Raw genomic sequence first — 25,201 nt, 5'->3', positions numbered from 1 at the left:
CTGGGCCTGGGGCTGCCTGCAGTGCCAAAGAAGGAACAGGACTTGAATTGCAGTAAGAACCCAAGCCGCCGTCCTCTAGGAGGCACGGTGCCTTCAGTCAGGAGGTCCTGGATGGAATGCGAAGACGAGGGTTACTCTGAGCGCAGCTCCGATTAGGGCAACGCGTAAGACCTCCGCGCCATGTGGGACGTGCCAGAACGGTGTTCGTGAACGTGTGCGAGTGCTGAGGAAACCAAGCTGCTCCAAAAGAGAGGGCAGTGCGTTTCCCTACGCTCGGCGTGCACAGAGGGGCTCTAAAGGGCTACGGGCCTGGATGTTGCTTAGCAGACCCAGGTGCGCCTGGGGTTACTCAGTGTTCCTGCCGGGAACAGGGTGCCCCGGCTAGCCTCCCAGGTGTCCAGAAAGCTGTGCTGCCGTTCAAGGTATGCAGAGCAGAGGCCACCGCCTCCTGGAAACTGCAGCACGCCTCCGCTTCTGCACGGCAAATCAGGGCCTTACTTCCAGGCATGGGTTCATGCTGGGTGTGCCGGGAGCCACACAGCATGCTAAGATGCTGACTTTCTCCTCGAGCATAGTGACTTCAGGTACGAGGGTGGGCCTCGCAGTGTTCCAAGCACAGCGTTCTCTCATGGCAGCTCACACGAGGGCCATGACAGAGTCTTCCTGGGCACTTCGCACTCACCAGCCATGTTGTCCTGAGGGCGTTTGAGGGCTCTGGAGATGTAGCGCTCCTCAAGGAACGCGCAGTGTGTGGTTGCCCAGCACTCGGCACGCACAGGGGTCCTCCGAGGGAATCAACCAATGGACCTCGACGTTGCTCAGCCGGCCCACAGGTGTCTGGAGGCACTCAGTGACCTTGGAGGGAAAAGGATGCACACCCGTGGGGCCTAGGAGTCCCCGGACGTGTACTTCCTTTAAAGCAAAGCGACTAAGAACTCCTGGAAAGAGCTGCATGCCTCCCTTTCTGCACGGCTACTCAGGGCCTAACCTGGAGGCGAGTTCTCACGTTGAGGTTCCCTTTAGCTCTAGAGCCTGTCCTGCGGACCGCCACCGCGGCCACGGAAGCCCCTGGTTTAGAGAGAGCAAACTCATAATTTTCCCCGAAGCATTCTTCCAGGGCTCACTGGCCTGTCGGGAGCCGGGAATGTCAGGGAGCTTCAAGGCAGGCATGAATGCCGCCCTCAAAATGGGAAAGCAGGGCTAGTTCCAGCAGGCCCCCGTTTTCATGGGCACACTCAGCGTACATCCCTGTGGTTTCTAACGAGTCCCAAGAGACACCGGTTACCCTGCGTTTCCTTCCCTGAGTCAACTTATCGAAGTAGGGAGTCCCGCATCCAGCGAACTGTCTCAAACAAGAAACGCCGTAGCTGCTCCTCTGGGCCTGGGGCTCCCTGCAGTGCCAAGAAGGAACAGGACTTGAATTGCTGTAAGAACCCAAGCCGCCGTCCTCTAGGAGGCACGGTGCCTTCAGTCAGGAGGTCCTGGATGGAATGCAAAGACGAGGGTTACTCTGAGCGCAGCTCCGATTAGGGCAACGCGTAAGACCTCCGCGCCATGTGGGACGTGCCAGAACGGTGTTCGTGAACGTGTGCGAGTGCTGAGGAAACCAAGCTGCTCCAAAAGAGAGGGCAGTGCGTTTCCCTACGCTCGGCGTGCCCAGAGGGGTCTAAAGGGCTACGGGCCTGGATGTTGCTTAGCAGACCCAGGTGCGCCTGGGGTTACTCAGTGTTCCTGCCGGGAACAGGGTGCCCCGGCTAGCCTCCCAGGTGTCCAGAAAGCTGTGCTGCCGTTCAAGGTATGCAGAGCAGAGGCCACCGCCTCCTGGAAACTGCAGCACGCCTCCGCTTCTGCACGGCAAATCAGGGCCTTACTTCCAGGCATGGGTTCATGCTGGGTGTGCCAGGAGCCACACAGCATGCTAAGATGCTGACTTTCTCCTCGAGCAGAGTGACTTCAGGTACGAGGGCGGGCCTCGCAGTGTTCCAAGCACAGCGTTCTCTCATGGCAGCTCACACGAGGGCCATGACAGAGTCTTCCTGGGCACTTCGCACTCACCAGCCATGTTGTCCTGAGGGCGTTCGAGGGCTCTGGAGATGTAGCGCTCCTCAAGGAACGCGCAGTGTGTGGTTGCCCAGCACTCGGCACGCACAGGGGTCCTCCGAGGGAATCAACCAATGGACCTCGACGTTGCTCAGCCGGCCCACAGGTGTCTGGAGGCACTCAGTGACCTTGGAGGGAAAAGGATGCACACCCGTGGGGCCTAGGAGTCCCCGGACGTGTACTTCCTTTAAAGCAAAGCGACTAAGAACTCCTGGAAAGAGCTGCATGCCTCCCTTTCTGCACGGCTACTCAGGGCCTAACCTGGAGGCGAGTTCTCACGTTGAGGTTCCCTTTAGCTCTAGAGCCTGTCCTGCGGACCGCCACCGCGGCCACGGAAGCCCCTGGTTTAGAGAGAGCAAACTCATAATTTTCCCCGAAGCATTCTTCCAGGGCTCACTGGCCTGTCGGGAGCCGGGAATGTCAGGGAGCTTCAAGGCAGGCATGAATGCCGCCCTCAAAATGGGAAAGCAGGGCTAGTTCCAGCAGGGCCCCGTTTTCATGGGCACACTCAGCGTACATCCCTGTGGTTTCTAACGAGTCCCAAGAGACACCGGTTACCCTGCGTATCCTTCCCTGAGTCAACTTATCGAAGTAGGGAGTCCCGCATCCAGCGAACTGTCTCAACCAAGGAACGCCGTAGCTGCTCCTCTGGGCCTGGGGCTGCCTGCAGTGCCAAAGAAGGAACAGGACTTGAAGTGCAGTAAGAACCCAAGCCGCCGTCCTCTAGGAGGCACGGTGCCTTCAGTCAGGAGGTCCTGGATGGAATGCGAAGACGAGGGTTACTCTGAGCGCAGCTCCGATTAGGGCAACGCGTAAGACCTCCGCGCCATGTGGGACGTGCCAGAACGGTGTTCGTGAACGTGTGCGAGTGCTGAGGAAACCAAGCTGCTCCAAAAGAGAGGGCAGTGCGTTTCCCTACGCTCGGCGTGCACAGAGGGGCTCTAAAGGGCTACGGGCCTGGATGTTGCTTAGCAGACCCAGGTGCGCCTGGGGTTACTCAGTGTTCCTGCCGGGAACAGGGTGCCCCGGCTAGCCTCCCAGGTGTCCAGAAAGCTGTGCTGCCATTCAAGGTATGCAGAGCAGAGGCCACCGCCTCCTGGAAACTGCAGCACGCCTCCGCTTCTGCACGGCAAATCAGGGCCTTACTTCCAGGCATGGGTTCATGCTGGGTGTGCCGGGAGCCACACAGCATGCTAAGATGCTGACTTTCTCCTCGAGCAGAGTGACTTCAGGTACGAGGGCGGGCCTCGCAGTGTTCCAAGCACAGCGTTCTCTCATGGCAGCTCACACGAGGGCCATGACAGAGTCTTCCTGGGCACTTCGCACTCACCAGCCATGTTGTCCTGAGGGCGTTCGAGGGCTCTGGAGATGTAGCGCTCCTCAAGGAACGCGCAGTGTGTGGTTGCCCAGCACTCGGCACGCACAGGGGTCCTCCGAGGGAATCAACCAATGGACCTCGACGTTGCTCAGCCGGCCCACAGGTGTCTGGAGGCACTCAGTGACCTTGGAGGGAAAAGGATGCACACCCGTGGGGCCTAGGAGTCCCCGGACGTGTACTTCCTTTAAAGCAAAGCGACTAAGAACTCCTGGAAAGAGCTGCATGCCTCCCTTTCTGCACGGCTACTCAGGGCCTAACCTGGAGGCGAGTTCTCACGTTGAGGTTCCCTTTAGCTCTAGAGCCTGTCCTGCGGACCGCCACCGCGGCCACGGAAGCCCCTGGTTTAGAGAGAGCAAACTCATAATTTTCCCCGAAGCATTCTTCCAGGGCTCACTGGCCTGTCGGGAGCCGGGAATGTCAGGGAGCTTCAAGGCAGGCATGAATGCCGCCCTCAAAATGGGAAAGCAGGGCTAGTTCCAGCAGACCCCCGTTTTCATGGGCACACTCAGCGTACATCCCTGTGGTTTCTAACGAGTCCCAAGAGACACCGGTTACCCTGCGTTTCCTTCCCTGAGTCAACTTATCGAAGTAGGGAGTCCCGCATCCAGCGAACTGTCTCAACCAAGGAACGCCGTAGCTGCTCCTCTGGGCCTGGGGCTGCCTGCAGTGCCAAAGAAGGAACAGGACTTGAATTGCAGTAAGAACCCAAGCCGCCGTCCTCTAGGAGGCACGGTGCCTTCAGTCAGGAGGTCCTGGATGGAATGCGAAGACGAGGGTTACTCTGAGCGCAGCTCCGATTAGGGCAACGCGTAAGACCTCCGCGCCATGTGGGACGTGCCAGAACGGTGTTCGTGAACGTGTGCGAGTGCTGAGGAAACCAAGCTGCTCCAAAAGAGAGGGCAGTGCGTTTCCCTACGCTCGGCGTGCACAGAGGGGCTCTAAAGGGCTACGGGCCTGGATGTTGCTTAGCAGACCCAGGTGCGCCTGGGGTTACTCAGTGTTCCTGCCGGGAACAGGGTGCCCCGGCTAGCCTCCCAGGTGTCCAGAAAGCTGTGCTGCCGTTCAAGGTATGCAGAGCAGAGGCCACCGCCTCCTGGAAACTGCAGCACGCCTCCGCTTCTGCACGGCAAATCAGGGCCTTACTTCCAGGCATGGGTTCATGCTGGGTGTGCCGGGAGCCACACAGCATGCTAAGATGCTGACTTTCTCCTCGAGCAGAGTGACTTCAGGTACGAGGGCGGGCCTCGCAGTGTTCCAAGCACAGCGTTCTCTCATGGCAGCTCACACGAGGGCCATGACAGAGTCTTCCTGGGCACTTCGCACTCACCAGCCATGTTGTCCTGAGGGCGTTCGAGGGCTCTGGAGATGTAGCGCTCCTCAAGGAACGCGCAGTGTGTGGTTGCCCAGCACTCGGCACGCACAGGGGTCCTCCGAGGGAATCAACCAATGGACCTCGACGTTGCTCAGCCGGCCCACAGGTGTCTGGAGGCACTCAGTGACCTTGGAGGGAAAAGGATGCACACCCGTGGGGCCTAGGAGTCCCCGGACGTGTACTTCCTTTAAAGCAAAGCGACTAAGAACTCCTGGAAAGAGCTGCATGCCTCCCTTTCTGCACGGCTACTCAGGGCCTAACCTGGAGGCGAGTTCTCACGTTGAGGTTCCCTTTAGCTCTAGAGCCTGTCATGCGGACCGCCACCGCGGCCACGGAAGCCCCTGGTTTAGAGAGAGCAAACTCATAATTTTCCCCGAAGCATTCTTCCAGGGCTCACTGGCCTGTCGGGAGCCGGGAATGTCAGGGAGCTTCAAGGCAGGCATGAATGCCGCCCTCAAAATGGGAAAGCAGGGCTACTTCCAGCAGGGCCCCGTTTTCATGGGCACACTCAGCGTACATCCCTGTGGTTTCTAACGAGTCCCAAGAGACACCGGTTACCCTGCGTTTCCTTCCCTGAGTCAACTTATCGAAGTAGGGAGTCCCACATCCAGCGAACTCTCTCAATCAAGGAACGCCGTAGATGCTCCTCTGGGCCTGGGGCTGCCTGCAGTGCCAAAGAAGGAACAGGACTTGAATTGCAGTAAGAACCCAAGCCGCCGTCCTCTAGGAGGCACGGTGCCTTCAGTCAGGAGGTCCTGGATGGAATGCGAAGACGAGGGTTACTCTGAGCGCAGCTCCGATTAGGGCAACGCGTAAGACCTCCGCGCCATGTGGGACGTGCCAGAACGGTGTTCGTGAACGTGTGCGAGTGCTGAGGAAACCAAGCTGCTCCAAAAGAGAGGGCTGTGCGTTTCCCTACGCTCGGCGTGCACAGAGGGGCTCTAAAGGGCTACGGGCCTGGATGTTGCTTAGCAGACCCAGGTGCGCCTGGGGTTACTCAGTGTTCCTGCCGGGAACAGGGTGCCCCGGCTAGCCTCCCAGGTGTCCAGAAAGCTGTGCTGCCGCTCAAGGTATGCAGAGCAGAGGCCACCGCCTCCTGGAAACTGCAGCACGCCTCCGCTTCTGCACGGCAAATCAGGGCCTTACTTCCAGGCATGGGTTCATGCTGGGTGTGCCGGGAGCCACACAGCATGCTAAGATGCTGACTTTCTCCTCGAGCAGAGTGACTTCAGGTACGAGGGCGGGCCTCGCAGTGTTCCAAGCACAGCGTTCTCTCATGGCAGCTCACACGAGGGCCATGACAGAGTCTTCCTGGGCACTTCGCACTCACCAGCCATGTTGTCCTGAGGGCGTTCGAGGGCTCTGGAGATGTAGCGCTCCTCAAGGAACGCGCAGTGTGTGGTTGCCCAGCACTCGGCACGCACAGGGGTCCTCCGAGGGAATCAACCAATGGACCTCGACGTTGCTCAGCCGGCCCACAGGTGTCTGGAGGCACTCAGTGACCTTGGAGGGAAAAGGATGCACACCCGTGGGGCCTAGGAGTCCCCGGACGTGTACTTCCTTTAAAGCAAAGCGACTAAGAACTCCTGGAAAGATCTGCATGCCTCCCTTTCTGCACGGCTACTCAGGGCCTAACCTGGAGGCGAGTTCTCACGTTGAGGTTCCCTTTAGCTCTAGAGCCTGTCCTTCGGACCGCCACCACGGCCACGGAAGCCCCTGGTTTAGAGAGAGCAAACTCATAATTTTCCCCGAAGCATTCTTCCAGGGCTCACTGGCCTGTCGGGAGCCGGGAATGTCAGGGAGCTTCAAGGCAGGCATGAATGCCGCCCTCAAAATGGGAAAGCAGGGCTAGTTCCAGCAGGGCCCCGTTTTCATGGGCACACTCAGCGTACATCCCTGTGGTTTCTAACGAGTCCCAAGAGACACCGGTTACCCTGCGTTTCCTTCCCTGAGTCAACTTATCGAAGTAGGGAGTCCCGCATCCAGCGAACTGTCTCAACCAAGGAACGCCGTAGCTGCTCCTCTGGGCCTGGGGCTGCCTGCAGTGCCAAAGAAGGAAGAGGACTTGAATTGCAGTAAGAACCCAAGCCGCCGTCCTCTAGGAGGCACGGTGCCTTCAGTCAGGAGGTCCTGGATGGAATGCGAAGACGAGGGTTACTCTGAGCGCAGCTCCGATTAGGGCAACGCGTAAGACCTCCGCGCCATGTGGGACGTGCCAGAACGGTGTTCGTGAACGTGTGCGAGTGCTGAGGAAACCAAGCTGCTCCAAAAGAGAGGGCAGTGCGTTTCCCTACGCTCGGCGTGCACAGAGGGCCTCTAAAGGGCTACGGGCCTGGATGTTGCTTAGCAGACCCAGGTGCGCCTGGGGTTACTCAGTGTTCCTGCCGGGAACAGGGTGCCCCGGCTAGCCTCCCAGGTGTCCAGAAAGCTGTGCTGCCGTTCAAGGTATGCAGAGCAGAGGCCACCGCCTCCTGGAAACTGCAGCACACCTCCGCTTCTGCACGGCAAATCAGGGCCTTACTTCCAGGCATGGGTTCATGCTGGGTGTGCCGGGAGCCACACAGCATGCTAAGATGCTGACTTTCTCCTCGAGCAGAGTGACTTCAGGTACGAGGGTGGGCCTCGCAGTGTTCCAAGCACAGCGTTCTCTCATGGCAGCTCACACGAGGGCCATGACAGAGTCTTCCTGGGCACTTCGCACTCACCAGCCATGTTGTCCTGAGGGCGTTCGAGGGCTCTGGAGATGTAGCGCTCCTCAAGGAACGCGCAGTGTGTGGTTGCCCAGCACTCGGCACGCACAGGGGTCCTCCGAGGGAATCAACCAATGGACCTCGACGTTGCTCAGCCGGCCCACAGGGGTCTGGAGGCACTCAGTGACCTTGGAGGGAAAAGGATGCACACCCGTGGGGCCTAGGAGTCCCCGGACGTGTACTTCCTTTAAAGCAAAGCGACTAAGAACTCCTGGAAAGAGCTGCATGCCTCCCTTTCTGCACGGCTACTCAGGGCCTAACCTGGAGGCGAGTTCTCACGTTGAGGTTCCCTTTAGCTCTAGAGCCTGTCCTGCGGACCGCCACCGCGGCCACGGAAGCCCCTGGTTTAGAGAGAGCAAACTCATAATTTTCCCCGAAGCATTCTTCCAGGGCTCACTGGCCTGTCGGGAGCCGGGAATGTCAGGGAGCTTCAAGGCAGGCATGAATGCCGCCCTCAAAATGGGAAAGCAGGGCTAGTTCCAGCAGGCCCCCGTTTTCATGGGCACACTCAGCGTACATCCCTGTGGTTTCTAACGAGTCCCAAGAGACACCGGTTACCCTGCGTTTCCTTCCCTGAGTCAACTTATCGAAGTAGGGAGTCCCGCATCCAGCGAACTGTCTCAACCAAGAAACGCCGTAGCTGCTCCTCTGGGCCTGGGGCTCCCTGCAGTGCCAAGAAGGAACAGGACTTGAATTGCAGTAAGAACCCAAGCTGCCGTCCTCTAGGAGGCACGGTGCCTTCAGTCAGGAGGTCCTGGATGGAATGCAAAGACGAGGGTTACTCTGAGCGCAGCTCCGATTAGGGCAACGCGTAAGACCTCCGCGCCATGTGGGACGTGCCAGAACTGTGTTCGTGAACGTGTGCGAGTGCTGAGGAAACCAAGCTGCTCCAAAAGAGAGGGCAGTGCGTTTCCCTACGCTCGGCGTGCACAGAGGGGCTCTAAAGGGCTACGGGCCTGGATGTTGCTTAGCAGACCCAGGTGCGCCTGGGGTTACTCAGTGTTCCTGCCGGGAACAGGGTGACCCGGCTAGCCTCCCAGGTGTCCAGAAAGCTGTGCTGCCGTTCAAGGTATGCAGAGCAGAGGCCACCGCCTCCTGGAAACTGCAGCACGCCTCCGCTTCTGCACGGCAAATCAGGGCCTTACTTCCAGGCATGGGTTCATGCTGGGTGTGCCGGGAGCCACACAGCATGCTAAGATGCTGACTTTCTCCTCGAGCAGAGTGACTTCAGGTACGAGGGCGGGCCTCGCAGTGTTCCAAGCACAGCGTTCTCTCATGGCAGCTCACACGAGGGCCATGACAGAGTCTTCCTGGGCACTTCGCACTCACCAGCCATGTTGTCCTGAGGGCGTTCGAGGGCTCTGGAGATGTAGCGCTCCTCAAGGAACGCGCAGTGTGTGGTTGCCCAGCACTCGGCACGCACAGGGGTCCTCCGAGGGAATCAACCAATGGACCTCGACGTTGCTCAGCCGGCCCACAGGTGTCTGGAGGCACTCAGTGACCTTGGAGGGAAAAGGATGCACACCCGTGGGGCCTAGGAGTCCCCGGACGTGTACTTCCTTTAAAGCAAAGCGACTAAGAACTCCTGGAAAGAGCTGCATGCCTCCCTTTCTGCACGGCTACTCAGGGCCTAACCTGGAGGCGAGTTCTCACGTTGAGGTTCCCTTTAGCTCTAGAGCCTGTCATGCGGACCGCCACCGCGGCCACGGAAGCCCCTGGTTTAGAGAGAGCAAACTCATAATTTTCCCCGAAGCATTCTTCCAGGGCTCACTGGCCTGTCGGGAGCCGGGAATGTCAGGGAGCTTCAAGGCAGGCATGAATGCCGCCCTCAAAATGGGAAAGCAGGGCTAGTTCCAGCAGGGCCCCGTTTTCATGGGCACACTCAGCGTATATCCCTGTGGTTTCTAACGAGTCCCAAGAGACACCGGTTACCCTGCGTATCCTTCCCTGAGTCAACTTATCGAAGTAGGGAGTCCCGCATCCAGCGAACTGTCTCAACCAAGGAACGCCGTAGCTGCTCCTCTGGGCCTGGGGCTGCCTGCAGTGCCAAAGAAGGAACAGGACTTGAATTGCAGTAAGAACCCAAGCCGCCGTCCTCTAGGAGGCACGGTGCCTTCAGTCAGGAGGTCCTGGATGGAATGCGAAGACGAGGGTTACTCTGAGCGCAGCTCCGATTAGGGCAACGCGTAAGACCTCCGCGCCATGTGGGACGTGCCAGAACGGTGTTCGTGAACGTGTGCGAGTGCTGAGGAAACCAAGCTGCTCCAAAAGAGAGGGCAGTGCGTTTCCCTACGCTCGGCGTGCACAGAGGGGCTCTAAAGGGCTACGGGCCTGGATGTTGCTTAGCAGACCCAGGTGCGCCTGGGGTTACTCAGTGTTCCTGCCGGGAACAGGGTGCCCCGGCTAGCCTCCCAGGTGTCCAGAAAGCTGTGCTGCCGTTCAAGGTATGCAGAGCAGAGGCCACCGCCTCCTGGAAACTGCAGCACGCCTCCGCTTCTGCACGGCAAATCAGGGCCTTACTTCCAGGCATGGGTTCATGCTGGGTGTGCCGGGAGCCACACAGCATGCTAAGATGCTGACTTTCTCCTCGAGCAGAGTGACTTCAGGCACGAGGGCGGGCCTCGCAGTGTTCCAAGCACAGCGTTCTCTCATGGCAGCTCACACGAGGGCCATGACAGAGTCTTCCTGGGCACTTCGCACTCACCAGCCATGTTGTCCTGAGGGCGTTCGAGGGCTCTGGAGATGTAGCGCTCCTCAAGGAACGCGCAGTGTGTGGTTGCCCAGCACTCGGCACGCACAGGGGTCCTCCGAGGGAATCAACCAATGGACCTCGACGTTGCTCAGCCGGCCCACAGGTGTCTGGAGGCACTCAGTGACCTTGGAGGGAAAAGGATGCACACCCGTGGGGCCTAGGAGTCCCCGGACGTGTACTTCCTTTAAAGCAAAGCGACTAAGAACTCCTGGAAAGAGCTGCATGCCTCCCTTTCTGCACGGCTACTCAGGGCCTAACCTGGAGGCGAGTTCTCACGTTGAGGTTCCCTTTAGCTCTAGAGCCTGTCCTGCGGACCGCCACCGCGGCCACGGAAGCCCCTGGTTTAGAGAGAGCAAACTCATAATTTTCCCCGAAGCATTCTTCCAGGGCTCACTGGCCTGTCGGGAGCCGGGAATGTCAGGGAGCTTCAAGGCAGGCATGAATGCCGCCCTCAAAATGGGAAAGCAGGGCTAGTTCCAGCAGGCCCCCGTTTTCATGGGCACACTCAGCGTACATCCCTGTGGTTTCTAACGAGTCCCAAGAGACACCGGTTACCCTGCGTTTCCTTCCCTGAGTCAACTTATCGAAGTAGGGAGTCCCGCATCCAGCGAACTGTCTCAACCAAGGAACGCCGTAGCTGCTCCTCTGGGCCTGGGGCTGCCTGCAGTGCCAAAGAAGGAACAGGACTTGAATTGCAGTAAGAACCCAAGCCGCCGTCCTCTAGGAGGCACGGTGCCTTCAGTCAGGAGGTCCTGGATGGAATGCGAAGACGAGGGTTACTCTGAGCGCAGCTCCGATTAGGGCAACGCGTAAGACCTCCGCGCCATGTGGGACGTGCCAGAACGGTGTTCGTGAACGTGTGCGAGTGCTGAGGAAACCAAGCTGCTCCAAAAGAGAGGGCAGTGCGTTTCCCTACGCTCGGCGTGCACAGAGGGGCTCTAAAGGGCTACGGGCCTGGATGTTGCTTAGCAGACCCAGGTGCGCCTGGGGTTACTCAGTGTTCCTGCCGGGAACAGGGTGCCCCGGCTAGCCTCCCAGGTGTCCAGAAAGCTGTGCTGCCGTTCAAGGTATGCAGAGCAGAGGCCACCGCCTCCTGGAAACTGCAGCACGCCTCCGCTTCTGCACGGCAAATCAGGGCCTTACTTCCAGGCATGGGTTCATGCTGGGTGTGCCGGGAGCCACACAGCATGCTAAGATGCTGACTTTCTCCTCGAGCAGAGTGACTTCAGGTACGAGGGCGGGCCTCGCAGTGTTCCAAGCACAGCGTTCTCTCATGGCAGCTCACACGAGGGCCATGACAGAGTCTTCCTGGGCACTTCGCACTCACCAGCCATGTTGTCCTGAGGGCGTTCGAGGGCTCTGGAGATGTAGCGCTCCTCAAGGAACGCGCAGTGTGTGGTTGCCCAGCACTCGGCACGCACAGGGGTCCTCCGAGGGAATCAACCAATGGACCTCGACGTTGCTCAGCCGGCCCACAGGTGTCTGGAGGCACTCAGTGACCTTGGAGGGAAAAGGATGCACACCCGTGGGGCCTAGGAGTCCCCGGACGTGTACTTCCTTTAAAGCAAAGCGACTAAGAACTCCTGGAAAGAGCTGCATGCCTCCCTTTCTGCACAGCTACTCAGGGCCTAACCTGGAGGCGAGTTCTCACGTTGAGGTTCCCTTTAGCTCTAGAGCCTGTCATGCGGACCGCCACCGCGGCCACGGAAGCCCCTGGTTTAGAGAGAGCAAACTCATAATTTTCCCCGAAGCATTCTTCCAGGGCTCACTGGCCTGTCGGGAGCCGGGAATGTCAGGGAGCTTCAAGGCAGGCATGAATGCCGCTCTCAAAATGGGAAAGCAGGGTTAGTTCCAGCAGGCCCCCGTTTTCATGGGCACACTCAGCGTACATCCCTGTGGTTTCTAACGAGTCCCAAGAGACACCGGTTACCCTGTGTTTCCTTCCCTGAGTCAACTTATCGAAGTAGGGAGTCCCGCATCCAGCGAACTGTCTCAACCAAGGAACGCCGTAGCTGCTCCTCTGGGCCTGGGGCTGCCTGCAGTGCCAAAGAAGGAACAGGACTTGAATTGCAGTAAGAACCCAAGCCGCCGTCCTCTAGGAGGCACGGTGCCTTCAGTCAGGAGGTCCTGGATGGAATGCGAAGACGAGGGTTACTCTGAGCGCAGCTCCGATTAGGGCAACGCGTAAGACCTCCGCGCCATGTGGGACGTGCCAGAACGGTGTTCGTGAACGTGTGCGAGTGCTGAGGAAACCAAGCTGCTCCAAAAGAGGGGGCAGTGCGTTTCCCTACGCTCGGCGTGCACAGAGGGCCTCTAAAGGGCTACGGGCCTGGATGTTGCTTAGCAGACCCAGGTGCGCCTGGGGTTACTCAGTGTTCCTGCCGGGAACAGGGTGCCCCGGCTAGCCTCCCAGGTGTCCAGAAAGCTGTGCTGCCGCTCAAGGTATGCAGAGCAGAGGCCACCGCCTCCTGGAAACTGCATCACGCCTCCGCTTCTGCACGGCAAATCAGGGCCTTACTTCCAGGCATGGGTTCATGCTGGGTGTGCCGGGAGCCACACAGCATGCTAAGATGCTGGCTTTCTCCTCGAGCAGAGTGACTTCAGGTACGAGGGCGGGCCTCGCAGTGTTCCAAGCACAGCGTTCTCTCATGGCAGCTCACACGAGGGCCATGACAGAGTCTTCCTGGGCACTTCGCACTCACCAGCCATGTTGTCCTGAGGGCGTTCGAGGGCTCTGGAGATGTAGCGCTCCTCAAGGAACGCGCAGTGTGTGGTTGCCCAGCACTCGGCACGCACAGGGGTCCTCCGAGGGAATCAACCAATGGACCTCGACGTTGCTCAGCCGGCCCACAGGTGTCTGGAGGCACTCAGTGACCTTGGAGGGAAAAGGATGCACACCCGTGGGGCCTAGGAGTCCCCGGACGTGTACTTCCTTTAAAGCAAAGCGACTAAGAACTCCTGGAAAGAGCTGCATGCCTCCCTTTCTGCACAGCTACTCAGGGCCTAACCTGGAGGCGAGTTCTCACGTTGAGGTTCCCTTTAGCTCTAGAGCCTGTCATGCGGACCGCCACCGCGGCCACGGAAGCCCCTGGTTTAGAGAGAGCAAACTCATAATTTTCCCCGAAGCATTCTTCCAGGGCTCACTGGCCTGTCGGGAGCCGGGAATGTCAGGGAGCTTCAAGGCAGGCATGAATGCCGCTCTCAAAATGGGAAAGCAGGGTTAGTTCCAGCAGGCCCCCGTTTTCATGGGCACACTCAGCGTACATCCCTGTGGTTTCTAACGAGTCCCAAGAGACACCGGTTACCCTGTGTTTCCTTCCCTGAGTCAACTTATCGAAGTAGGGAGTCCCGCATCCAGCGAACTGTCTCAACCAAGGAACGCCGTAGCTGCTCCTCTGGGCCTGGGGCTGCCTGCAGTGCCAAAGAAGGAACAGGACTTGAATTGCAGTAAGAACCCAAGCCGCCGTCCTCTAGGAGGCACGGTGCCTTCAGTCAGGAGGTCCTGGATGGAATGCGAAGACGAGGGTTACTCTGAGCGCAGCTCCGATTAGGGCAACGCGTAAGACCTCCGCGCCATGTGGGACGTGCCAGAACGGTGTTCGTGAACGTGTGCGAGTGCTGAGGAAACCAAGCTGCTCCAAAAGAGGGGGCAGTGCGTTTCCCTACGCTCGGCGTGCACAGAGGGCCTCTAAAGGTCTACGGGCCTGGATGTTGCTTAGCAGACCCAGGTGCGCCTGGGGTTACTCAGTGTTCCTGCCGGGAACAGGGTGCCCCGGCTAGCCTCCCAGGTGTCCAGAAAGCTGTGCTGCCGTTCAAGGTATGCAGAGCAGAGGCCACCGCCTCCTGGAAACTGCATCACGCCTCCGCTTCTGCACGGCAAATCAGGGCCTTACTTCCAGGCATGGGTTCATGCTGGGTGTGCCGGGAGCCACACAGCATGCTAAGATGCTGACTTTCTCCTCGAGCAGAGTGACTTCAGGTACGAGGGCGGGCCTCGCAGTGTTCCAAGCACAGCGTTCTCTCATGGCAGCTCACACGAGGGCCATGACAGAGTCTTCCTGGGCACTTCGCACTCACCAGCCATGTTGTCCTGAGGGCGTTCGAGGACTCTGGAGATGTAGCGCTCCTCAAGGAACGCGCAGTGTGTGGTTGCCCAGCACTCGGCACGCACAGGGGTCCTCCGAGGGAATCAAACAATGGACCTCGACGTTGCTCAGCCGGCCCACAGGTGTCTGGAGGCACTCAGTGACCTTGGAGGGAAAATGATGCACACCCGTGGGGCCTAGGAGTCCCCGGACGTGTACTTCCTTTAAAGCAAAGCGACTAAGAACTCCTGGAAAGAGCTGCATGCCTCCCTTTCTGCACAGCTACTCAGGGCCTAACCTGGAGGCGAGTTCTCACGTTGAGGTTCCCTTTAGCTCTAGAGCCTGTCATGCGGACCGCCACCGCGGCCACGGAAGCCCCTGGTTTAGAGAGAGCAAACTCATAATTTTCCCCGAAGCATTCTTCCAGGGCTCACTGGCCTGTCGGGAGCCGGGAATGTCAGGGAGCTTCAAGGCAGGCATGAATGCCGCTCTCAAAATGGGAAAGCAGGGTTAGTTCCAGCAGGCCCCTGTTTTCATGGGCACACTCAGCGTACATCCCTGTGGTTTCTAACGAGTCCCAAGAGACACCGGTTACCCTGCGTTTCCTTCCCTGAGTCAACTTATCGAAGTAGGGAGTCCCGCATCCAGCGAACTGTCTCAACCAAGGAACGCCGTAGCTGCTCCTCTGGGCCTGGGGCTGCCTGCAGTGCCAAAGAAGGAACAGGACTTGAATTGCAGTAAGAACCCAAGCCGCCATCCTCTAGGAGGCACGGTGCCTTCAGTCAGGAGGTCCTGGATGGAATGCGAAGACGAGGGTTACTCTGAGCGCAGCTCCGATTAGGGCAACGCGTAAGACCTCCGCGCCATGTGGGACGTGCCAGAACGGTGTTCGTGAACGTGTGCGAGTGCTGAGGAAACCAAGCTGCTCCAAAAGAGAGGGCAGTGCGTTTCCCTACGCTCGGCGTGCACAGAGGGGCTCTAAAGGGCTACGGGCCTGGATGTTGCTTAGCAGACCCAGGTGCGCCTGGGGTTACTCAGTGTTCCTGCCGGGAACAGGGTGCCCCGGCTAGCCTCCCAGGTGTCCAGAAAGCTGTGCTGCCGCTCAAGGTATGCAGAGCAGAGGCCACCGCCTCCTGGAAACTGCATCATGCCTCCGCTTCTGCACGGCAAATCAGGGCCTTACTTCCAGGCATGGGTTCATGCTGGGTGTGCCGGGAGCCACACAGCATGCTAAGATGCTGGCTTTCTCCTCGAGCAGAGTGACTTCAGGTACGAGGGCGGGCCTCGCAGTGTTCCAAGCACAGCGTTCTCTCATGGCAGCTCACACGAGGGCCATGACAGAGTCTTCCTGGGCACTTCGCACTCACCAGCCATGTTGTCCTGAGGGCGTTCGAGGGCTCTGGAGATGTAGCGCTCCTCAAGGAACGCGCAGTGTGTGGTTGCCCAGCACTCGGCACGCACAGGGGTCCTCCGAGGGAATCAACCAATGGACCTCGACGTTGCTCAGCCGGCCCACAGGGGTCTGGAGGCACTCAGTGACCTTGGAGGGAAAAGGATGCACACCCGTGGGGCCTAGGAGTCCCCGGACGTGTACTTCCTTTAAAGCAAAGCGACTAAGAACTCCTGGAAAGAGCTGCATGCCTCCCTTTCTGCACGGCTACTCAGGGCCTAACCTGGAGGCGAGTTCTCACGTTGAGGTTCCCTTTAGCTCTAGAGCCTGTCATGCGGACCGCCACCGCGGCCACGGAAGCCCCTGGTTTAGAGACAGCAAACTCATAATTTTCCCCGAAGCATTCTTCCAGGGCTCACTGGCCTGTCGGGAGCCGGGAATGTCAGGGAGCTTCAAGGCAGGCATGAATGCCGCCCTCAAAATGGGAAAGCAGGGCTAGTTCCAGCAGGGCCCCGTTTTCATGGGCACACTCAGCGTACATCCCTGTGGTTTCTAACGAGTCCCAAGAGACACCGGTTACCCTGCGTTTCCTTCCCTGAGTCAACTTATCGAAGTAGGGAGTCCCGCATCCAGCGAACTGTCTCAACCAAGGAACGCCGTAGCTGCTCCTCTGGGCCTGGGGCTGCCTGCAGTGCCAAAGAAGGAACAGGACTTGAATTGCAGTAAGAACCCAAGCCGCCGTCCTCTAGGAGGCACGGTGCCTTCAGTCAGGAGGTCCTGGATGGAATGCGAAGACGAGGGTTACTCTGAGCGCAGCTCCGATTAGGGCAACGCGTAAGACCTCCGCGCCATGTGGGACGTGCCAGAACGGTGTTCGTGAACGTGTGCGAGTGCTGAGGAAACCAAGCTGCTCCAAAAGAGAGGGCAGTGCGTTTCCCTACGCTCGGCGTGCACAGAGGGGCTCTAAAGGGCTACGGGCCTGGATGTTGCTTAGCAGACCCAGGTGCGCCTGGGGTTACTCAGTGTTCCTGCCGGGAACAGGGTGCCCCGGCTAGCCTCCCAGGTGTCCAGAAAGCTGTGCTGCCGTTCAAGGTATGCAGAGCAGAGGCCACCGCCTCCTGGAAACTGCATCACGCCTCCGCTTCTGCACGGCAAATCAGGGCCTTACTTCCAGGCATGGGTTCATGCTGGGTGTGCCGGGAGCCACACAGCATGCTAAGATGCTGACTTTCTCCTCGAGCAGAGTGACTTCAGGTACGAGGGCGGGCCTCGCAGTGTTCCAAGCACAGCGTTCTCTCATGGCAGCTCACACGAGGGCCATGACAGAGTCTTCCTGGGCACTTCGCACTCACCAGCCATGTTGTCCTGAGGGCGTTTGAGGGCTCTGGAGATGTAGCGCTCCTCAAGGAACGCGCAGTGTGTGGTTGCCCAGCACTCGGCACGCACAGGGGTCCTCCGAGGGAATCAACCAATGGACCTCGACGTTGCTCAGCCGGCCCACAGGTGTCTGGAGGCACTCAGTGACCTTGGAGGGAAAAGGATGCACACCCGTGGGGCCTAGGAGTCCCCGGACGTGTACTTCCTTTAAAGCAAAGCGACTAAGAACTCCTGGAAAGAGCTGCATGCCTCCCTTTCTGCACGGCTACTCAGGGCCTAACCTGGAGGCGAGTTCTCACGTTGAGGTTCCCTTTAGCTCTAGAGCCTGTCATGCGGACCGCCACCGCGGCCACAGAAGCCCCTGGTTTAGAGACAGCAAACTCATAATTTTCCCCGAAGCATTCTTCCAGGGCTCACTGGCCTGTCGGGAGCCGGGAATGTCAGGGAGCTTCAAGGCAGGCATGAATGCCGCCCTCAAAATGGGAAAGCAGGGCTAGTTCCAGCAGGGCCCCGTTTTCATGGGCACACTCAGCGTACATCCCTGTGGTTTCTAACGAGTCCCAAGAGACACCGGTTACCCTGCGTTTCCTTCCCTGAGTCAACTTATCGAAGTAGGGAGTCCCGCATCCAGCGAACTGTCTCAACCAAGGAACGCCGTAGCTGCTCCTCTGGGCCTGGGGCTGCCTGCAGTGCCAAAGAAGGAACAGGACTTGAATTGCAGTAAGAACCCAAGCCGCCGTCCTCTAGGAGGCACGGTGCCTTCAGTCAGGAGGTCCTGGATGGAATGCGAAGACGAGGGTTACTCTGAGCGCAGCTCCGATTAGGGCAACGCGTAAGACCTCCGCGCCATGTGGGACGTGCCAGAACGGTGTTCGTGAACGTGTGCGAGTGCTGAGGAAACCAAGCTGCTCCAAAAGAGAGGGCAGTGCGTTTCCCTACGCTCGGCGTGCACAGAGGGCCTCTAAAGGGCTACGGGCCTGGATGTTGCTTAGCAGACCCAGGTGCGCCTGGGGTTACTCAGTGTTCCTGCCGGGAACAGGGTGCCCCGGCTAGCCTCCCAGGTGTCCAGAAAGCTGTGCTGCCGTTCAAGGTATGCAGAGCAGAGGCCACCGCCTCCTGGAAACTGCAGCATGCCTCCGCTTCTGCACGGCAAATCAGGGCCTTACTTCCAGGCATGGGTTCATGCTGGGTGTGCCGGGAGCCACACAGCATGCTAAGATGCTGACTTTCTCCTCGAGCAGAGTGACTTCAGGTACGAGGGCGGGCCTCGCAGTGTTCCAAGCACAGCGTTCTCTCATGGCAGCTCACACGAGGGCCATGACAGAGTCTTCCTGGGCACTTCGCACTCACCAGCCATGTTGTCCTGAGGGCGTTCGAGGGCTCTGGAGATGTAGCGCTCCTCAAGGAACGCGCAGTGTGTGGTTGCCCAGCACTCGGCACGCACAGGGGTCCTCCGAGGGAATCAACCAATGGACCTCGACGTTGCTCAGCCAGCCCACAGGTGTCTGGAGGCACTCAGTGACCTTGGAGGGAAAAGGATGCACACCCGTGGGGCCTAGGAGTCCCCGGACGTGTACTTCCTTTAAAGCAAAGCGACTAAGAACTCCTGGAAAGAGCTGCATGCCTCCCTTTCTGCACGGCTACTCAGGGCCTAACCTGGAGGCGAGTTCTCACGTTGAGGTTCCCTTTAGCTCTAGAGCCTGTCCTGCGGACCGCCACCGCGGCCACGGAAGCCCCTGGTTTAGAGACAGCAAAATCATAATTTTCCCCGAAGCATTCTTCCAGGGCTCACTGGCCTGTCGGGAGCCGGGAATGTCAGGGAGCTTCAAGGCAGGCATGAATGCCGCCCTCAAAATGGGAAAGCAGGGCTAGTTCCAGCAGGGCCCCGTTTTCATGGGCACACTCAGCGTACATCCCTGTGGTTTCTAACGAGTCCCAAGAGACACCGGTTACCCTGCGTTTCCTTCCCTGAGTCAACTTATCGAAGTAGGGAGTCCCGCATCCAGCGAACTGTCTCAACCAAGGAACGCCGTAGCTGCTCCTCTGGGCCTGGGGCTGCCTGCAGTGCCAAAGAAGGAACAGGACTTGAATTGCAGTAAGAACCCAAGCCGCCGTCCTCTAGGAGGCACGGTGCCTTCAGTCAGGAGGTCCTGGATGGAATGCGAAGACGAGGGTTACTCTGAGCGCAGCTCCGATTAGGGCAACGCGTAAGACCTCCGCGCCATGTGGGACGTGCCAGAACGGTGTTCGTGAACGTGTGCGAGTGCTGAGGAAACCAAGCTGCTCCAAAAGAGGGGGCTGTGCGTTTCCCTACGCTCGGCGTGCACAGAGGGCCTCTAAAGGGCTACGGGCCTGGATGTTGCTTAGCAGACCCAGGTGCGCCTGGGGTTACTCAGTGTTCGTGCCGGGAACAGGGTGCCCCGGCTAGCCTCCCAGGTGTCCAGAAAGCTGTGCTGCCATTCAAGGTATGCAGAGCAGAGGCCACCGCCTCCTGGAAACTGCATCACGCCTCCGCTTCTGCACGGCAAATCAGGGCCTTACTTCCAGGCATGGGTTCATGCTGGGTGTGCCGGGAGCCACACAGCATGCTAAGATGCTGACTTTCTCCTCGAGCAGAGTGACTTCAGGTACGAGGGCGGGCCTTGAAGTGTTCCAAGCACAGCGTTCTCTCATGGCAGCTCACACGAGGGCCATGACAGAGTCTTCCTGGGCACTTCGCACTCACCAGCCATGTTGTCCTGAGGGCGTTCGAGGGCTCTGGAGATGTAGCGCTCCTCAAGGAACGCGCAGTGTGTGGTTGCCCAGCACTCGGCACGCACAGGGGTCCTCCGAGGGAATCAAACAATGGACCTCGACGTTGCTAAGCCGGCCCACAGGTGTCTGGAGGCACTCAGTGAACTTGGAGGGAAAATGATGCACACCTGTGGGGCCTAGGAGTCCCCGGACGTGTACTTCCTTTAAAGCAAAGCGACTAAGAACTCCTGGAAAGAGCTGCATGCCTCCCTTTCTGCACGGCTACTCAGGGCCTAACCTGGAGGCGAGTTCTCACGTTGAGGTTCCCTTTAGCTCTAGAGCCTGTCCTGCGGACCGCCACCGCGGCCACGGAAGCCCCTGGTTTAGAGAGAGCAAACTCATAATTTTCCCCGAAGCATTCTTCCAGGGCTCACTGGCCTGTCGGGAGCCGGGAATGTCAGGGAGCTTCAAGGCAGGCATGAATGCCGCCCTCAAAATGGGAAAGCAGGGCTAGTTCCAGCAGGGCCCCGTTTTCATGGGCACACTCAGCGTACATCCCTGTGGTTTCTAACGAGTCCCAAGAGACACCGGTTACCCTGCGTTTCCTTCCCTGAGTCAACTTATCGAAGTAGGGAGTCCCGCATCCAGCGAACTGTCTCAACCAAGAAACGCCGTAGCTGCTCCTCTGGGCCTGGGGCTGCCTGCAGTGCCAAGAAGGAACAGGACTTGAATTGCAGTAAGAACCCAAGCCGCCGTCCTCTAGGAGGCACGGTGCCTTCAGTCAGGAGGTCCTGGATGGAATGCAAAGACGAGGGTTACTCTGAGCGCAACTCCGATTAGGGCAACGCGTAAGACCTCCGCGCCATGTGGGACGTGCCAGAACGGTGTTCGTGAACGTGTGCGAGTGCTGAGGAAACCAAGCTGCTCCAAAAGAGGGGGCTGTGCGTTTCCCTACGCTCGGCGTGCACAGAGGGCCTCTAAAGGGCTACGGGCCTGGATGTTGCTTAGCAGACCCAGGTGCGCCTGGGGTTACTCAGTGTTCCTGCCGGGAACAGGGTGCCCCGGCTAGCCTCCCAGGTGTCCAGAAAGCTGTGCTGCCATTCAAGGTATGCAGAGCAGAGGCCACCGCCTCCTGGAAACTGCATCACGCCTCCGCTTCTGCACGGCAAATCAGGGCCTTACTTCCAGGCATGGGTTCATGCTGGGTGTGCCGGGAGCCACACAGCATGCTAAGATGCTGACTTTCTCCTCGAGCAGAGTGACTTCAGGTACGAGGGCGGGCCTTGAAGTGTTCCAAGCACAGCGTTCTCTCATGGCAGCTCACACGAGGGCCATGACAGAGTCTTCCTGGGCACTTCGCACTCACCAGCCATGTTGTCCTGAGGGCGTCCGAGGGCTCTGGAGATGTAGCGCTCCTCAAGGAACGCGCAGTGTGTGGTTGCCCAGCACTCGGCACGCACAGGGGTCCTCCGAGGGAATCAAACAATGGACCTCGACGTTGCTCAGCCGGCCCACAGGTGTCTGGAGGCACTCAGTGACCTTGGAGGGAAAATGATGCACACCTGTGGGGCCTAGGAGTCCCCGGACGTGTACTTCCTTTAAAGCAAAGCGACTAAGAACTCCTGGAAAGAGCTGCATGCCTCCCTTTCTGCACGGCTACTCAGGGCCTAACCTGGAGGCGAGTTCTCACGTTGAGGTTCCCTTTAGCTCTAGAGCCTGTCCTGCGGACCGCCACCGCGGCCACGGAAGCCCCTGGTTTAGAGAGAGCAAACTCATAATTTTCCCCGAAGCATTCTTCCAGGGCTCACTGGCCTGTCAGGAGCCGGGAATGTCAGGGAGCTTCAAGGCAGGCATGAATGCCGCCCTCAAAATGGGAAAGCAGGGCTAGTTCCAGCAGGGCCCCGTTTTCATGGGCACACTCAGCGTACATCCCTGTGGTTTCTAACGAGTCCCAAGAGACACCGGTTACCCTGCGTTTCCTTCCCTGAGTCAACTTATCGAAGTAGGGAGTCCCGCATCCAGCGAACTGTCTCAACCAAGAAACGCCGTAGCTGCTCCTCTGGGCCTGGGGCTGCCTGCAGTGCCAAGAAGGAACAGGACTTGAATTGCAGTAAGAACCCAAGCCGCCGTCCTCTAGGAGGCACGGTGCCTTCAGTCAGGAGGTCCTGGATGGAATGCAAAGACGAGGGTTACTCTGAGCGCAACTCCGATTAGGGCAACGCGTAAGACCTCCGCGCCATGTGGGACGTGCCAGAACGGTGTTCGTGAACGTGTGCGAGTGCTGAGGAAACCAAGCTGCTCCAAAAGAGAGGGCAGTGCGTTTCCCTACGCTCGGCGTGCACAGAGGGCCTCTAAAGGGCTACGGGCCTGGATGTTGCTTAGCAGACCCAGGTGCGCCTGGGGTTACTCAGTGTTCCTGCCGGGAACAGGGTGCCCCGGCTAGCCTCCCAGGTGTCCAGAAAGCTGTGCTGCCGTTCAAGGTATGCAGAACAGAGGCCACCGCCTCCTGGAAACTGCATCACGCCTCCGCTTCTGCACGGCAAATCAGGGCCTTACTTCCAGGCATGGGTTCATGCTGGGTGTGCCGGGAGCCACACAGCATGCTAAGATGCTGACTTTCTCCTCGAGCAGAGTGACTTCAGGTACGAGGGCGGGCCTCGAAGTGTTCCAAGCACAGCGTTCTCTCATGGCAGCTCACACGAGGGCCATGACAGAGTCTTCCTGGGCACTTCGCACTCACCAGCCATGTTGTCCTGAGGGCGTTCGAGGGCTCTGGAGATGTAGCGCTCCTCAAGGAACGCGCAGTGTGTGGTTGCCCAGCACTCGGCACGCACAGGGGTCCTCCGAGGGAATCAAACAATGGACCTCGACGTTGCTCAGCCGGCCCACAGGTGTCTGGAGGCACTCAGTGAACTTGGAGGGAAAATGATGCACACCTGTGGGGCCTAGGAGTCCCCGGACGTGTACTTCCTTTAAAGCAAAGCGACTAAGAACTCCTGGAAAGAGCTGCATGCCTCCCTTTCTGCACGGCTACTCAGGGCCTAACCTGGAGGCGAGTTCTCACGTTGAGGTTCCCTTTAGCTCTAGAGCCTGTCCTGCGGACCGCCACCGCGGCCACGGAAGCCCCTGGTTTAGAGAGAGCAAACTCATAATTTTCCCCGAAGCATTCTTCCAGGGCTCACTGGCCTGTCGGGAGCCGGGAATGTCAGGGAGCTTCAAGGCAGGCATGAATGCCGCCCTCAAAATGGGAAAGCAGGGCTAGTTCCAGCAGGGCCCCGTTTTCATGGGCACACTCAGCGTACATCCCTGTGGTTTCTAACGAGTCCCAAGAGACACCGGTTACCCTGCGTTTCCTTCCCTGAGTCAACTTATCGAAGTAGGGAGTCCCGCATCCAGCGAACTGTCTCAACCAAGAAACGCCGTAGCTGCTCCTCTGGGCCTGGGGCTGCCTGCAGTGCCAAGAAGGAACAGGACTTGAATTGCAGTAAGAACCCAAGCCGCCGTCCTCTAGGAGGCACGGTGCCTTCAGTCAGGAGGTCCTGGATGGAATGCAAAGACGAGGGTTACTCTGAGCGCAACTCCGATTAGGGCAACGCGTAAGACCTCCGCGCCATGTGGGACGTGCCAGAACGGTGTTCGTGAACGTGTGCGAGTGCTGAGGAAACCAAGCTGCTCCAAAAGAGAGGGCAGTGCGTTTCCCTACGCTCGGCGTGCACAGAGGGCCTCTAAAGGGCTACGGGCCTGGATGTTGCTTAGCAGACCCAGGTGCGCCTGGGGTTACTCAGTGTTCCTGCCGGGAACAGGGTGCCCCGGCTAGCCTCCCAGGTGTCCAGAAAGCTGTGCTGCCGTTCAAGGTATGCAGAACAGAGGCCACCGCCTCCTGGAAACTGCATCACGCCTCCGCTTCTGCACGGCAAATCAGGGCCTTACTTCCAGGCATGGGTTCATGCTGGGTGTGCCGGGAGCCACACAGCATGCTAAGATGCTGACTTTCTCCTCGAGCAGAGTGACTTCAGGTACGAGGGCGGGCCTCGAAGTGTTCCAAGCACAGCGTTCTCTCATGGCAGCTCACACGAGGGCCATGACAGAGTCTTCCTGGGCACTTCGCACTCACCAGCCATGTTGTCCTGAGGGCGTTCGAGGGCTCTGGAGATGTAGCGCTCCTCAAGGAACGCGCAGTGTGTGGTTGCCCAGCACTCGGCACGCACAGGGGTCCTCCGAGGGAATCAAACAATGGACCTCGACGTTGCTCAGCCGGCCCACAGGTGTCTGGAGGCACTCAGTGAACTTGGAGGGAAAATGATGCACACCTGTGGGGCCTAGGAGTCCCCGGACGTGTACTTCCTTTAAAGCAAAGCGACTAAGAACTCCTGGAAAGAGCTGCATGCCTCCCTTTCTGCACGGCTACTCAGGGCCTAACCTGGAGGCGAGTTCTCACGTTGAGGTTCCCTTTAGCTCTAGAGCCTGTCCTGCGGACCGCCACCGCGGCCACGGAAGCCCCTGGTTTAGAGAGAGCAAACTCATAATTTTCCCCGAAGCATTCTTCCAGGGCTCACTGGCCTGTCGGGAGCCGGGAATGTCAGGGAGCTTCAAGGCAGGCATGAATGCCGCCCTCAAAATGGGAAAGCAGGGCTAGTTCCAGCAGGGCCCCGTTTTCATGGGCACACTCAGCGTACATCCCTGTGGTTTCTAACGAGTCCCAAGAGACACCGGTTACCCTGCGTTTCCTTCCCTGAGTCAACTTATCGAAGTAGGGAGTCCCGCATCCAGCGAACTGTCTCAACCAAGGAACGCCGTAGCTGCTCCTCTGGGCCTGGGGCTGCCTGCAGTGCCAAAGAAGGAACAGGACTTGAATTGCAGTAAGAACCCAAGCCGCCATCCTCTAGGAGGCACGGTGCCTTCAGTCAGGAGGTCCTGGATGGAATGCGAAGACGAGGGTTACTCTGAGCGCAGCTCCGATTAGGGCAACGCGTAAGACCTCCGCGCCATGTGGGACGTGCCAGAACGGTGTTCGTGAACGTGTGCGAGTGCTGAGGAAACCAAGCTGCTCCAAAAGAGAGGGCAGTGCGTTTCCCTACGCTCGGCGTGCACAGAGGGGCTCTAAAGGGCTACGGGCCTGGATGTTGCTTAGCAGACCCAGGTGCGCCTGGGGTTACTCAGTGTTCCTGCCGGGAACAGGGTGCCCCGGCTAGCCTCCCAGGTGTCCAGAAAGCTGTGCTGCCATTCAAGGTATGCAGAGCAGAGGCCACCGCCTCCTGGAAACT

Source organism: Orcinus orca, chromosome 12 (assembly GCF_937001465.1).
Source record: "Orcinus orca chromosome 12, mOrcOrc1.1, whole genome shotgun sequence".
In the NCBI taxonomy this organism is placed as follows: domain Eukaryota; kingdom Metazoa; phylum Chordata; class Mammalia; order Artiodactyla; family Delphinidae; genus Orcinus; species Orcinus orca.
Note: the sequence above shows the minus strand (reverse complement) of the source record.